Raw genomic sequence first — 12,868 nt, forward strand, 5'->3', positions numbered from 1 at the left:
GATCAGCTTTAATATTGCGGCTAGATTATGTCTTCCATCAACGTAATTGTCTGCATCATTTCCATGTAAAAATAGTAAAAAATTAAGAAAAACCCTTGAATGAGTAGGTGTGTCCAAACTTTTGACTGGTAGTGTGTATATGTACACTGCTCAGCAAAATAAAGACAACACTAAAATAACACATCCTAGATCTGAATTAATGAAATAATCTTATTAAATACTTTTTTCTTTACATAGTTGAATGTGCTGACAACAAAATCACACAAAAATCATCAATGGAAATCAAATTTATCAACCCATGGAGGTCTGGATTTGGAGTCACCCTAAAAATTAAAGTGGAAAACCACACTACAGGCTGATCCAACTTTGATGTAATGTCCTTAAAACAAGTCAAAATGAGGGTCAGTAGTGTGTGTGGCCTCCACGTGCCTGTATAACCTCCCTACAACGCCTGGGCATGCTCCTGATGAGGTGGCGGATGGTCTCCTGAGGGATCTCCTCCCAGACCTGGACTAAAGCATCTGCCAACTCCTGGACAGTCTGTGGTGCAACGTGGCGTTGGTGGATGGAGCGAGACATGATGTCCCAGATGTGCTCAATTGGATTCAGGTCTGGGGAACGGGCGGGCCAGTCCATAGCATCAATGCCTTCCTCTTGCAGGAACTGCTGACACACTCCAGCCACTTGAGGTCTAGCATTGTCTTGCATTAGGAGGAACCCAGGGCCAACCGCACCAGCATATGGTCTCACAAGGGGTCTGAGGATCTCATCTCGGTACCTACTGGCAGTCAGGCTACCTCTGGCGAGCACATGGAGGGCTGTGCGGCCCCCCAAAGAAATGCCACCCCACACCATGACTGACCCACGCCAAACCGGTCATGCTGGAGGATGTTGCAGGCAGCAGAATGTTCTCCATGGCGTCTCCAGACTCTGTCACGTCTGTCACGTGCTCAGTGTGAACCTGCTTTCATCTGTGAAGAGCACAGGGCGCCAGTGGCGAATTTGCCAATCTTGGTGTTCTCTGGTAAATGCCAAACGTCCTGCACGGTGTTGGGCTGTAAGCACAACCCCCACCTGTGGACGTCGGGCCCTCATACTACCCTCATGGAGTCTGTTTCTGACCGTTTGAGCAGACACATGCTCATTTGTGTCCTGCTGGAGGTCATTTTGCAGGGCTCTGGCAGTGCTCCTCCTGCTCCTCCTTGCACAAAGGCGGAGGTAGCAGTCCTGCTGCTGGGTTGTTGCCCTCCTACGGCCTCCTCCACGTCTCCTGATGTACTGGCCTGTCTCCTGGTAGCGCCTCCATGCTCTGGACACTACGCTGACAGACACAGCAAACCTTCTTGCCACAGCTCGCATTGATGTGCCATCCTGGATGAGCTGCACTACCCGAGCCACTTGTGTGGGTTGTAGACTCCGTCTCATGCTACCACTAGAGTGAAAGCACCGCCAGCATTCAAAAGTGACCAAAACATCAGCCAGGAAGCATAGGAACTGAGAAGTGGTCTGTGGTCACCAACTGCAAAACCAGTCCTTTATTGGGGGTGTCTTGCTAATTGCCTATAATATCCACCTGTTGTCTATTGCATTTGCACAACAGCATGTGAAATGTATTGTCAATCAGTGTTGCTTCCTAAGTGGACAGTTTGATTTCACAGAAATGTGATTGTCTTGGAGTTACATTGTGTTGTTTAAGTGTTCCCTTAATTTTTTTGAGCAGTGTATATATATATACACTACAAGTCAAAAGTTTGGACAAACCTACTCATTAAAGGGTTTTTCTTTATTTTTACTATTTTTTACGTTGTAGAATAATAGTGAAGACATCAAAACTATGAAATAACACATATGGAATCATGTAGTAACCAAAACAGTGTTAAACAAATCAAAATATATTTTATATTTGAGATTCTTCAAATAGCCACCCTTTGCCTTGATGACAGCTTTGCACACTCTTGGCATTCTCTCAACCAGCATCATGAGGTAGTCACCTGGAATGCATTGCAATTAACAGGTGTGCCTTCTTAAAAGTTAATTTGTGGAATTTATTTCCTTCTTAATGCGTTTGAGCCAATCAGTTGTGTTGTGACAAGGTAGGGGGGTATACAGAAGATAGCCTTATTTGGAAGAAGACCAAGTCCATATTGTGGCAAGAACAGCTCAAATAAGCAAAGAGAAACCACAGCCCATTATTACTTTAAGACATGAAGGTCAGTCAATACTGAACATTTCAAGAACTTTGAAAGTTTCTTCAAGTGCAGTCGCAAAATTAATCAAGCGCTATTATGATGACACTGGCTCTCATGAGGACCGCCACAGGAATGGAAGACCCAGAGTTACCTCTGCTTCAGAGGATAAGTTCATTCGAGTTACCTGCCTCAGAAATTGCAGCCCAAATAAATGCTTCACAGAGTTCAAGTCACAGACACATCTCAACATCAACTGTTCAGAGGGGACTGTGTGAATACGGCCTACATGGTCGAATTGCTGCAAAGAAACCACTACTAAAGGTCACCAATAAGAAGAAAAGACCTGCTTGGGCCAAGAAACATGAGCAATGGACATTAGACTGATGGAAATTTGTCCTTTGGTCTGGAGTCCAAATTGGAGATTTTCGGTTCAAACCGCTGTGTGTTTGTGAGATGCGTTGTGGGTGAACGGATGATCTCTGCATGTGTAGTTCCCACCGTAAAGCATGGAGGAGGAGGTTTTGCGGTGTGGGGGTGCTTTGCTGGTGACACTGTCTGGGATTTATTTAGAATTCAAGGCACACTTAACCAGCATGGCTACCACAGCATTCTGCAGTGATACACCATCCCATCTGGTTTGTGCTTAGTGGGACTATCATTTGTTATTCAATAGGTCAATGACCCAACACACCTCCAGACTGTGAAAGGGATATTTACCAAGAAGGAGAGTGATGGAGTGCTGCATCAGATGACCTGGCCTCCACAATCCCGCGACCTCAACCCAATTGAGATGGTTTGGGATGAGTCGGACGGCAGAGTGAAGGAAAAAGAGCCAACCACTGCTCAGCATATGAGGGAACTCCTTCAAGACTGTTGGAAAAGCATTCCAGGTTAAGCTGGTTGAGAGAATGCCAAGAGTGTGTAAAGCTGTCATCAAGGCAAAGGGTGGTTATTTAAAGAATCTCAAATATAAAATATATTTTGATTTGTTTAACACTTTTTTGGTTACTACATGATTCCATATGCTATGATTCCATATGTGTTATTTCATATTTTTGATGTCTTCACTATTATTCTACAATGTAAAAAAGTATTCATCCCCCGTTGCATTACAACCTGTAATTTAAATGGATTTTTATTTGGATTTCATGTAATGGACATACACAAAATAGTCCAAATTGGTGAAGTGAAATGCAAAAAAATAACTTGTTTAAAAGAATTATAAAAAATAAATAACAGAAAAGTGTTGAGTGCATATGTATTCACCCACTTTGCTATGAAGCCCCTAAATAAGATATGGTGCAACCAATTACCTTCAGAAGTCACATAATTAGTTAAATAAAGTCCACCTGTGTGCAATCTAAGTGTCACATGATCTGTCACATGATTTCAGTATATATATATATATACACCTGTTCTGAAAGGCCCCAGAGTCTGCAACACCACTAAGCAAGTGGCACCATGAAGACCAAGGAGCTCTCCAAACAGGTCAGGGACAAAGTTGTGGAGAAGTACAGATCAGGGTTGGGTTATAAAAAAATATCCGGAGCACCATTAAATCCGTTATAAAAAAATGGAAATAATATGGCACCACAACAAACCTGCCAAGAGAGGGCCGCCCACCAAACCTCATGGACCAGGCAAGGAGGGCATTAATCAGAGGCAACAAAGAGACCAAAGATAACCCTGAAGGAGCTGCAAAGCTCCACAGCGGAGATTGGAGTATCTGTCCATAGGACCACTTTAAGCCGTACACTCCACAGAGCTGGGCTTTATGGAAGAGTGGCCATTAAAAAGCTATTGCTTAAAGAAAAAAATAAGCAAACACGTTTGGTGTTCGCCAAAAGCCATGTGGGAGACTCCCCAAACATATGGAAGAAGGTACTCTGGTCAGATGAGACTAAAATTGAGCTTTTTGGCCATCAAGGAAAACGCTATGTCTGGTGCAAACCCAACACCTCTCATCACCCCGAGAACACCATCCCCACAGTGAAGCATGGTGGTGGCAGCATCATGCTGTGGGGATGTTTTTCCATCGGCAGGGACTGGGAAACTGGTCAGAATTGAAGGAATGATGGATGGCATTAAATACAGGGAAATTCTTGAGGGAAACCTGTTTCAGTCTTCCAGAGATTTGAGACTGGGACGGAGGTTCACCTTCCAGCAGGAAGCCCCTAAGCATACTGCTAAAGCAACACTTGAGTGGTTTAAGGGGAAATATTTAAATGTCTTGGAATGGCCTAGTCAAAGCTCAGACCTCAATCCAATTGAGAATCTGTGGTATGGCTTAAAGATTGCTGTACACCAGCGGAACCCATCCAACTTGAAGAAGCTGGAGCAGTTTTGCCTTGAAAAATTGGCAAAAATCCCAGTGTCTAGATGTGCCAAGCTTATAGAGACATACCCCAAGAGACTTGCAGCTGTAATTTCTGCAAAAGGTGGCTCTACAAAGTATTTACTTTGGGGGTGGTGAATAGTTATGCACGCTCAAGATTTCTGTTCTTTTGTCTTATTTCTTGTTTGTTTCACAATAAAAAATATTTTGCATCTTCAAAAGGGTTGGCATGTTGTCTAAATCAAATGATACAAACCCCCCAAAAATCCATTTTATTTCCAGGTTGTAAGGCAACAAAATAGGAAAAATGCCAAGGGGGGTGAATACTTTTGCAAGCCACTGTATATACAGTACCAGTATATATATAGCCTCCCTACTGTTATTTTAGTTTACTGCTGCTCTTTAATTATTATTATTATTTCTATTTTTTACTAATCTATTTCTTTACTTAACACTTATTTTTCTTAAAACTGCATTGTTGGTTAAGGGCTTATAAGTAATCATTTCACTGTAGGGTCTACACCTGTTGTATTCGGCACATGTGGCAAATAAAAATTGATTTGATTTGACCTGGCTTGCCGTTCCAAATAAAGTGGAATATTTTTTGATCATATAATTTCAAAAACAAGTTGTTAGGTGTAGGCAGGGTCATAAGTAAATAGGTCAACTGGGATATGACTAAAGAGTTAATCAGGGGAATTTTTCCATAAATAGACAGGTATTTTCCTTTCCATGGTAGCAAGATCTTATCTATTTTTGCTAACTTTCTATTAAAATGTATTGTAGTGAGATCATTTCTTTCTTTCGGGTATGAATACCGAGTATGCCCACTTCACCCTCAGACCATTTTATTCGTACACTACACGGTAATGTAAAAGTTGTATTTTTTTGCGATCCAATATGTAATATGGTGCACTTACCATAATTCGGTTGTAATCCAGAGAGGTTAGAACAATTATCTATGAGGCTGTGCAGGGATCCAAATTGCGGATTTAAAATAAAACATGAATTGTCAGCTTTGTTTTTAAGGCCTGGATTTCTAGGATTATTGTTTGATCTGATTTTAATATCTAACATTTCGATGGCCATAATAAATTAAAAATAAAAAATAAAATAAAATAATATATGCCAATTAGCAGATGCTTTTATCCAAAGCGACTTACAGTCGTGCGTGCATACATTTTTGTGTATGTGTGGTCCCGGGGATCGAACCCACTACCTTGGCGTTACAAGCGCCGTGCTCTACCAGCTGAGCTACAGAGGACCTATGCCAATAGTGGACAACCTTGTTTTACTCCTCTTGACAGTTTAATACTGTCTGAGAAGTAGCCATTATTTACTATTTTACACCTGGGGTTACTATACATAACTTTGACCCATTGTATAGTATAAGACATTCTCCAAAATTAAAATAGTCCAGGCATTTATATATAAATTCCAGTAATACTTTATCAAAGGTCTTTTCAAAATCAGCTATGAATACCAGGCCTGGTTTCACAGATTTTTCATAGTGTTCTAATGTTTCCAGTACTTGTCTTATATTATCTCCAATGTATCGTACATGTAAAAAAAACACTCTGATTAGGATTAATAATATCTGACAATACCTTTTTAATTCTATGCGCTATGCATTTTGCATCAAGACATTTTTTTTACAGCTGTTAATTTTAGATTATTAATAGAAGAAAAAAACGTACAATTAACTTTGGTTAGTGGAGATGGAGGAGACCGAAAAAAAATAATATAGATGCTTAAAGTACTTAGCTTCTTCTTTCAAAATATAGTTTGTTGACTCACTTTTAACAAGTTTCCGTAAATTATTTTTGGCATTCCTAAGCTGAAGATAAACACATAAACATTTTTATTCCCTCCAGTCCACTTCCTTTTTATTATACATTACACTTGATCTTCCTTGAATCATTTCCTACAGTTCTTTTTGTTTTTTCCACCAACTTATTCTGTGCCTCTATGGTACAGTTTTATTGCTATCTATCTGCACTGTTAGTCCCTCTATTTCCTTTGGTAAAATGAACTCTTTTGACCTAAATTGCTTTTGTTTTAAAGATGAGTGTCACGCCCTGGCTCTGGGGACACTTGTATGTTGAGCCAGGGTGTGAGTTTCCTTTGGGTATTCTAGTTTTTGTATATCTATGTTGGCCAGGGTGGCTCCCAATCAGAGACGGCTGTAGCTCGTTGTCTCTGATTGGGAGTCATACTTAGGTAGCCGTTAGGCATTCATTGGGTGTGGTTTCTTGTTCCGTGTTGGTTTGTGTATGTAACCAGGGACGTCACGTTTTCGTTTTGTTCGTGTGATCATTATATAAATAAATAAATAAATATGTTCGCATTCAACGCTGCGCCTTGGTCCTCTGTTCCCGACGATCGTGACAGAAGAAACCACCAAGACTGGACCAAGCAGCGTGTCCAGGAGCCATCGCCAGGGAGATCTCTAGCAGATCTCCTTCGCCTCCTCGACTGGGTCAAGCCGGGTGAGGAAGAGAAGGGCCGGACTTGGAAGCAGAAGGGCGAAAGTCTGGCGAGGGACTTGGAGACCTGGTCCACGGGTAGGAGAGACGGCCAGAAAATTTTTAGGGGGGGGCTCACGCCGTGGACGACGGGGCAGCAGGGGGCCGCGATGGAGCGGTTAGTAGAGGAGGCCGCCAGGTTACGGGGGCCACTGGTCACAAAAGGGGAGGAAAGTGTAGAGACACGGCGAGAGGTACTGGGGTGTGTTACCAGTCCGGTCCGGCCCGTTCCTGATCCCCGCGTAGGGCCAGTGGTATGTGTCCCCAGTACGGTCCGGCCTGTTCCTGTCCCTCGCACCTAGCCTGTGGTGTGCGTCGCCAGCCCGGTTCGGCCTGTTCCTGCTCCCCGCACCAAGCCAATGGTACGCGTCGCCAGCCCGGCCCGGCCTGTTCCTGCTCCCCGCACCAAGCCAATGGTGCGTTTCGTCAGCCCAGCTCGGCCCGCTCCTGCTCCCCGCACCAAGTCAGTGGTGCGCTTCGTCAGCCCGGCTCGGCCCGTTCCTGCTCCCCGCACCAAGTCAGTGGTGCGCTTCGTCAGCCCGGCTCGGCCCGTTCCTGCTCCCCGCACCAAGTCAGTGGTGCGCTTCGTCAGCCCGGTCCGGCCCGCTCCTGCTCCCCGCACCAAGTCAGGGGTGCGTTTCGTCAGCCCGGCTCGGCCCGTTCCTGCTCCCCACACCAAGCCAGTGGTGTGCGTCGTCAGTCCGGCACAGCCCGTGCCTGTTCCACTGGTGCCTGGTTCAGCACCGGTCAGCTGCTTCACGCCGGACCTAGAGCAATCCGCTCCACCAGTGTGCAGTCCAGCTCCGGCCAGCGGGGCCAGACCGGACCAGGGGTACTTTGGGGGGTTGGAGAGGGAGTGGGGATCAGGCCCGGAGCCGGATCCGCCGCCAAGGTGGAGTGCCCACCCGGTCCCTCCCCTGTGGTGTTTGGTTGGCGCGGCCGGAGTCCGCGCCTTTAGGGGGGGGTACTGTCACGCCCTGGCTCTGGGGACACTTGTATGTTGAGCCAGGGTGTGAGTTTCCTTTGGGTATTCTAGTTTTTGTATATCTATGTTGGCCAGGGTGGCTCCCAATCAGAGACGGCTGTAGCTTGTTGTCTCTGATTGGGAGTCATACTTAGGTAGCCGTTAGGCATTCATTGGGTGTGGTTTCTTGTTCCGTGTTGGTTTGTGTATGTAACCAGGGACGTCACGTTTTCGTTTTGTTCGTGTGATCATTATATAAATAAATAAATATGTTCGCATTCAACGCTGCGCCTTGGTCCTATGTTCCCGACGATCGTGACAATGAGTATTGAATTGCATGGCCTCTAAAGGTGTCGCATACAATAAGGGGATCTGCTGTACCTATGTTTGTTAGAAAAAGTCATTTATAAATAGTTTTGTCTTGGTTAAAAACAAGTTGTCATCCAATAGGCTTTGATAAAATGTCCAATACACTTGCCCACGTGGAAATTCTGTAAGAGTAATGTGTATGCCAATTATTTGATGGTCCAACCGCATTCTGTCCCCTATCAACACTTTTTAAACTTTTGGTTCCAGCGAGAATGACATAAGAAAGTACTCAAGACGACTAGCTTGATTGAGCCTCCGCCATGTACTGTATATCTCACTAGGTCAGGATATTTAAGCCTCCATATATCCACTAGTTTTAATATATCCATAATATTCTTGATTTCCTTAAGTGCATGAGGGTAATTATTTGTAATGGGATTTCCTTTACGGTCCATTGAGGTATTTAAAACCTTATAATCTCCCACCATAATAATCGAGTTGTGTATTGTTTGTAGGTTTGATGAATTATATATATTTTCAAAGAAGCGTGGATCATCATTATTTGGACTGTACACTTTTAGAAAAAAGGGTTCCAAAAGGGTTCTTCGGCTGTCCCCATAGGAGAACCCTTTTTGATTCCAGGTGGCACCCTTTTGGGTTCCAGGTAGTAGAACCCTTTTAGGTTCCATGTAGAACCCTCTGTAGAAAGGTTCTACATGCAACTCAAAAGGGTTCTTCAAAGGGTTCTCCTATAGGACAGCCGAAGAACCCTTTAAGTTTCTAGATAGCACCTGTTTATCTAAAAATGTATAGATTAATGAGCCAAATCTGTTTATGGTCCAATAACATATTTAAAAGGATCCATCTTGCTTTCCTTCTCCTGCTCTCTTTCTTCTTCCCCATCTTTGTTCTTTGCGCTCTCTCTACCCCCCCCCCCCCCCCCCCCCCCCCCCCCCACACACACACACACACACACACACTCATACACATACACACACACACAGCAAAAATAACACACATGACTAATTCCTCTACTCTCCCCTCCATCAGATCAGTGCTTATTATGGTATGTTAAGCAGATGAGTCAGTCTCCTATGATGTAACCACAGTAATCACTGTGTCTGTCCCAGACTCAGACCCCATATTTTCAGTGTCCATCAGCTAAAATAAGCCTTTTAACGACTGGAGAGACACACACACAAACACAGACACACACACACACACATTCCCAAGTACACACACACAACCTTGCCAATGCAAGAGTAAAAGCTGTTGAGCGTTTAACGATGGCTATGTTTATGGCTTCATTATATTGATCAATAGCTGAGTGCATCAGACAATTCTGTTTTAATATTTGACAGTGTGTGTGTGTGTGGGAGGGTTTAGTTAGTGAGCACAGCAGAGTGTTGTCACAGTGTTGTCATCTAATAGCATTAAACACTGGTGGCCAGGCCAGACTGAGCTCTGAGATGTTGAGACATGCTTCTTCTCACTTGTGTGGATAATAGAAGTCTGGTACATACTGGCTGGTGTGTGTACAGTGACTTGCAAAAGTATTCACCCCCCCTTGGCATTTCCCCTATATTGTTGCCTTACAACCTGGAATTAAAATAGATTTTGGGGGGGGGGGTTTGTATCATTTGGTTTACACAACATGCCTACCACTTTGAAGATGCAAAATATTTTTTATTGTGAAACAAACAAGAAATAAGACATAAAAACAGAAAACTTGAGCGTGCATAACTATTCACCCCCCCAAAGTCAATACTTTGTAGAGCCACCTTTTGCAGAAATTCCAGCTGCAAGTCTCTTGGGGTATGTCTCTATAAGCTTGGCACATCTAGCCACTGGGATTTTTGCCAATTTTTCAAGGCAAAACTGCTCCAGCTCCTTCAAGTTGGATGGGTTCCGCTGGTGTACAGCAATCTTTAAGTCATACCACAGATTCTCAATTGGATTGAGGTCTGGGCTTTGACTAAGCCATTCCAAGACATTTAAATATTTCCCCTTAAACCACTCGAGTGTTGCTTTAGCAGTATGCTTAGAGTTATTGTCCTGCTGGAAGGTGAACCTCCGTCCCAGTCTCAAATCTCTGGAAGAGTGAAACAGGTTTCCCTCAAGAATTTCCCTGTATTTAGTGCCATCCATCATTCTTCAATTCTGACCAGTTTCCCAGTCCCTGCCGATGAAAAACATCCCCACAGCATGATGCTGCCACCACCATGCTTCACTGTGGGGATGGTGTTCTCGGGGTGATGAGAGGTGTTGGGTTTGCGCCAGACATAGCGTTTTCCTTGATGGCCAAAAAGCTCAATTTTAGTCTCATCTGATTGGAGTACCTTCTTCCATATGTTTGGGGAGTCTCCCACATGCCTTTTGGTGAACACCAAACGTGTTTGCTTATTTTTTTCTTTAAGCAATGACTTTTTTTCTGGCCACTCTTCTGTAAAGCCCAGCTCTGTGGAGTGTACGGCTTGAAGTGGTCCTATGGACAGATACTCCAATCTCCGCAGTGGAGCTTTGCAGCTTCTTCAGGGTTATCTTTGGTCTCTTTGTTGCCTCTATGATTAATGCCCTCCTTGCCTGGTCAGTGAGTTTTGGTGGGCGGCCCTCTCTTCCAGGTTTGTTGTGGTGCCATATTCTTTCCCTTTTTTAATAATGGATTTAATGGTGCTCCGTGGGATGTTCAAAGTTTCTGATATTTTTTTATAGCCCAAACTTCTCCACAACTTTGTCTCTGACCTGTTTGGAGAGCTCCTTGGTCTTCATGGTGCCTCTTGCTTGGTGGTGCCCCTTGCTTAGTGGTGTTGCAGACTCTGGGGCCTTTTAGAACAGGTGTATATATACTGAGATCATGTGACACTTAGATTGCACACAGTTGGAGTTTATTTAACTAATTATGTGACTTCTGAAGGTAATTGGTTGCACCAGATCTTATTTAGGCTCCCGAGTGGTTCAGCGGTCTAAGGCACTGCATCTCAGTGCTTGAGGCATCACTACAGACCCCCTGGTTTGATGCCAGGCTGTATCACAACCGGCCGTGATTGGGAGTCCCATAGGGTGGCACACAATTGGCCCAGCGTCGTCCGGGTTTGGCCGGGGTAGGTCGTCATTGTAAATAAGAATTTGTTCTTAACTGACTTGCCTAGTTAAATAAAGATAAAAAGAAATACAATAAAGGGGCTTCATAGCAAAGGGGGTGAATACATAAGCACGCACCACTTTTCCGTTATTTAGTTTTTACATTTTTTTGAAACAAGTAATTTTTTTCATTTCACTTCACCAATTTGGACTATTTTGTGTATGTCCATTACATGAACTCCAAATAAAAATCAATTTAAATTACAGGTTGTAATGCAACGGGGGATTAATACTTTTGCAAGGCACTGTTTTTATACAGTACCAGTCAAAGGTTTGGACACACCTACTCATTCAAGGGTTTTTCTTTATTTTTACATTGTAGAATAATAGTGAAGACATCAAAAATATGAAATAACACATATGGAATCATAACATATGAGACCAGTTTTCCGTTATTTATTTTTTTGAATTTTTTGAAACAAGTTATTTTTTTCATTTCACTTCACCAATTTGGACTATTTTGTGTATGTCCATTACATGAAATCCAAATAAAAATCCATTTAAATTACAGGTTTTAATGCAACAAAATAGCAAAAATGCCAAGGGGGATGAATACTTTTGCAAGGCACTGTATAACTGTGTGTAGGCCTAGGTGTGTGTGTGTGTGTGTGTGTGTGTGTGTGTGTGTGTGTGTGTGTGTGTGTGTGCAGATGAGGCCTAAAGCTTGTGCATCAATTTGTCACTAAGTGGTGGAGAATATGAGTGATGGGGTCTCATACTGTGGGTTGGTCTTTCCTGTGTGATTCAGATTAGAAGACAAACACCCAATTAAGATGTGTCAATGACTCCTCACTGTCTCAGAGGGGAGAGAGAGATTCTAATAATTTTTTGTTGATGTTGTTTTGTGTCTTATCACTTTTGTTTATCATTTATTTCACTTGTTTCCCATGCCAATAAAGCCCCTTTGAATTGAGAAGAGAGCGAGAGAGAGAGAGGGGTAGAGAGAGAGAGGGGGGGGGGGACAGAGTGAGAACTAAAACAGCCTACTGTAACACAACAGTAATTATTATCTTCAGATATCTATGTAGGAAGTACTAAATAATATATGATCATAGCCTAATTTAGCCTCTGTAGAGCCCCACAGTGGAGGTGTCATAATACCCATAAACCCTAGCGGTCAAACAGGGAAATGGTTCCAATAGTTTTTCCACTATTCATTTTTTCCATAGGGAATTTTAGAAACACTTAAAATAAGAGCTGTGTTTCGTGTAGGCTTACCCTGGCGTGACGTTTTTATAATCATGTAAATCTCTGTCGGACAAGGTGACTTTTATCAATATATATTCGGCTCTATTTACTCTCAGATTCGAAAATGCTAATTAGAATCAACGTAGACATCGTGCAAGACTACAAATCCCTGCAAACTCCTGCACGTCATCTCTAGCTGACACATTTGCTAACAGGT

This window comes from Coregonus lavaretus, assembly GCF_964263955.1.
Source record: "Coregonus lavaretus genome assembly, chromosome: 26".
In the NCBI taxonomy this organism is placed as follows: Eukaryota; Metazoa; Chordata; class Actinopteri; order Salmoniformes; family Salmonidae; genus Coregonus; species Coregonus lavaretus.